Source organism: Lolium rigidum, chromosome 3, assembly GCF_022539505.1.
Source record: "Lolium rigidum isolate FL_2022 chromosome 3, APGP_CSIRO_Lrig_0.1, whole genome shotgun sequence".
Classification (NCBI taxonomy): domain Eukaryota; kingdom Viridiplantae; phylum Streptophyta; class Magnoliopsida; order Poales; family Poaceae; genus Lolium; species Lolium rigidum.
In genome coordinates, this window is record NC_061510.1 from 254,435,697 (window position 1) to 254,439,524 (window position 3,828).

The 3,828-nt window shown below is 44.6% G+C and overlaps 1 non-coding gene across 1 annotated transcript; it reads right to left on the minus strand.

The window, feature by feature from the left end:
* Window positions 1-849: 849 nt before the first annotated feature.
* On the minus strand, window positions 850-931 carry TRNAS-UGA. Its single transcript has one exon. It is a non-coding gene; the product is annotated as a tRNA-Ser (tRNA).
* Between the last annotated feature and the right edge of the window lie 2,897 nt (window positions 932-3,828).

Below are 3,828 nucleotides of genomic sequence, written 5' to 3' on the forward strand. Positions count from 1 at the left end.
CTAAACTCTATCTCTTAATTCTAAACTGAAACGCAATCTACCATAATATACAGATACACGGGCAATCTAGCCCAAACTCCCGCACGAGGCCGATTCAGAGACACTTTATGTGCATGTCCTCTAAGCCCATCTCAATCACGACCCATCTCCTGCTTTGACTAAATTGTGGTGATAACAGCTTGTCACTTTCTTCAAAATATTAGGCATGGCAACTCCTTTTTTATGGTGTTACACACTGATTAATCTAAGATGTACCCCCTCCCCGAGAGTTGAGTTCAGTCTCAGGCTCTTGGTCACACTGAGGGCACCTCGCTGGATGCAGAAGATCTAGCCAACACCAGTTGCGATTGATCAACCCCCGCAATGAATATGAAGTAGTAGGTCGTTCATGTTTTTATTTTTACATGCATAATATTTTTAGCCGGCATTTTTCCTTGAGAATCACCTGCATCTATTTATGAAGAATGTTATATGCTTTGTCGTGGTTTTACTGAAATTGTGTTTTTGATAGTCGTGGGGAAGCCGGAAGCCAATATGGCAACACATATTTTAAATAGACATTTAGAAGGAGCCATGTTGTTTGTAGGGGCAGAGCTAGCATACAACCATATATTGGTGTCAAATGACATGACACCAATGGATTTCTAGATCCCGTTTAGAAATTAGAGAATAAAATATTAGCAATAGAAAATGATCCAAATGCGAGCGCACGGGAACATACAGCAGCAAACTTTGAGAGCCAACGTGAAATGCGAGTGTATGGGAAAAAGCAGCAGCGTTCAGAGCCAAGGTGCCCAACTCGCCAGGGGAAAAAAACTGTGGATGGCGAGAGGAGAAAGCAAAAATAATCGTCGACAGCAGGGATCGAACCTGCGCGGGCGTAGCCCAACAGATTTCAAGTCTGTCTCCTTAACCACTCGGACATATCGACTGTTGTGCCAATCTTCGTTTATTATAATTAATGAAACACAATTTAGTGGGTAGACATGAGTGTATGCGACGGTATTAATGCGAAATCAGTGCGTAGCCCACCCTATAGTGGGTAGACACGACGATTTTCCTATTAGTTGTACAGTAGCTGATTTAGTATGATTAGGTACATGCGTACAAATTTTATTGTCATTGGACTAAAATCAGTGTGCACATTTATTCCACAAGACTGAGGGAGTACAATATTACTCCATGTGAATATCATACGGAAGCACTACATTTTATTGAGATGTGCAAATGCATTGTACGATATTACTTCCCGAGCACCTTCTCATTTTCCTACTCTTATGGCATTTTACTAACGTTACCATGAAACCATTTAAAAAGGTATAGCATGTAAAATTGAAGTATAGTAGTTAAAGTTTAATCTTGGCGCTGGTTTAGTCATATTTTTTTTCCCACATTGCTGTGCATATTGCATTTCTCACAAAATTTCTTGTTGTGCCTAAGAGCATCTCCACTCGTCTTCCCACAGAGCCCTCACGGCCACTTTTTTTCATCCGGACGGCGAAAAACGGCCCAGTCAGGCCCCCGGTTCCTCGTTTTGATCCGGATTTGAGCCTATTTTCGTCCGGACTCTCCATGCCATCCTCGGTTTCCCGGGGTCCCCGGGGACTCCGGATGAAGCTAAACCAATCGCCCACGCCCACGTGTCTCCTCTTTCGTCCGGATTCCCCGAGTCATCCTCTTTTTCCCCGAGAAACGCCGCTTGGGGAGCACACGACTGGGAAACTACTCCTCCCCACGCTAAATCTTCTTCCAATCCGGACGAAAATTTCGCTGGATTTGAACGTGGGGAGCGCCAACGAGTAGGGATGCTCTAATGCAGTCATTGTTATGAACAAAATTTAAGCCACGACGAGTACAGGATGGAACTGAAACGGGCACAGCTTGCTTCGCTGCCACCGCTCTCACACCACACCACAGCTCTCCTTTTGCTCAAAAAATCTACACTACTTAAAAAGGAGGAAGAGGTTCCTTATTCTGCCAGTCAGCATACGTCAACCTCTTTCGTCGTCCGTCCTTCCGTTTTCATCGCACCTTCTTTGTCTCACACCGGAAAACCTGCTCGGAAAATAAATGCCCCAACAAATCCGCCACCAAATCCTATCGATTCCATCTCGCCATGCCTTCCTGCCGCGACGTCGCCCTATCTCCATGCCTCATCGCGCACGCCTCCACACCATCGCGTAGTCGTACTAGCCTCACTCCACGCGACCCCGGCTACACGACTCAGTGCCTCCCGCTCAGTCGCTCACCGAGATTCTCGCCGTTCCGGTGAGTCGAGATGGTCTTGCAGAGAAAGTACCAAGATGGGAGAAGGGGTCGTCAAGCGGATCTGAGCGCCATCCCGTGCCATGGGTTGCCTTCGTGAGGTTGGCACCCCTCCTTCCTGATGCTCCCCTTCTTCTCCCCCAGCGGCAGTCATGGTGGCTCGGCGTTATGCGGCAGCCCCGCAGCATCGATGGGAGAAATCCCATGGGAATTATCGATGGTGAAAGCCTCGTTGCCCAGGCTTCCTGCCTCGATCTGCCCCACTGTCCTTTCATGGGCCTCAATCTGCCCCACAATATCAACAAGCCAACGTCATTAAAGTACATCACGGCCTCTTTCTGGAGCAATCGATCGACCACTCTTCTTCCTGGGATAAAGTAGCGGCCAATGGATCCATCTGTGAGCGGCCGCAGCCGTCGTTCCTTCCGGCAAGGTGAGACGTCAAGCAGGTGTTGTTTTTCGTTCGAATTTGTGCCTACTAATTGGCCGCTTAAGTGATTATTTGCCCAATGTAGTATCTTTTAGGGCCAGAGCCACATGGATAATTAGAATAGTTGCTTATTACTTGTTGTTTGCCTAAACTCAGTAGGTTGGAACTTTAATCAGCGGTTGGATATTTTATATTTCAATTTAATTGTAATTGGTTAAACTGAAGTTAAAGTACTCCCTCCATTCACGAAAAAACAATTTGGATCTCGGGCACTGGCGCTCCTGCTTCCTGTGTCAAAAAATCACCAATTTTTTTTTTGCACACATAGTAATATATTTTTATTTGACAGGTAAATTTGCATAGAGTAATTTAAAATAATGTGATTTGTGACAAATAAGAAGTTTGATCATGTTTTTTATAATTTTGGAGCTTCTGTGGGGTGTAGGTATGAGCTTTTGTAATCCACTGTTGCAGCTTCAAATCTTTTAGGGAGTTTTTGATATGTGTAGAGATTTTGTTCTCGAAAGGTGTGCCGAGATATCACATATTTGGCGCCTATGAATATTTGATGTGTTATGACGTACTAGATTCAGCTTTTAGATCAAAGTTATTGTGGAAGGTGTATTTTCTCTATATTATGCTTATATTGGTTGATTTGAGTGTAAAACAAACCAGCTAGGCTTTCGGCTTGCCCAGGCTTCGATTATTTTCTAGGTCCGTCACTGAGGACAGAGACGCTTTTCCATCCTGATCTATGCCTGCTATACTGACGCCTTTCTCGTGTTTAACAAAATGCATACCTACTGCAAAAATATGACACAGCTCATGCTTTTTCATTGGTAGGAAATAGCTTGGCCATTTACACTTGCATTGTACGACATGGAGGTCAAGAGGATGTATCCGCGTCTCCTAGGTCCAGGACATATGCCTATACACGTAGCAGCAGTGACAGCCCATCAGGTTCTTTCTTCTCTTCAAGACGTTCAGTTTATTTACATAACTATTTTTTGTGGCCCTTCTACAAGGAGATTACATCTGAGTCTTTTTTTTTCTTCCATTGAGCTCTGGTGATTGGGTAATATACGGGTTTATTGCTTGTGGGGTTAACATGCTATATAAATTCAGAGCTTTAA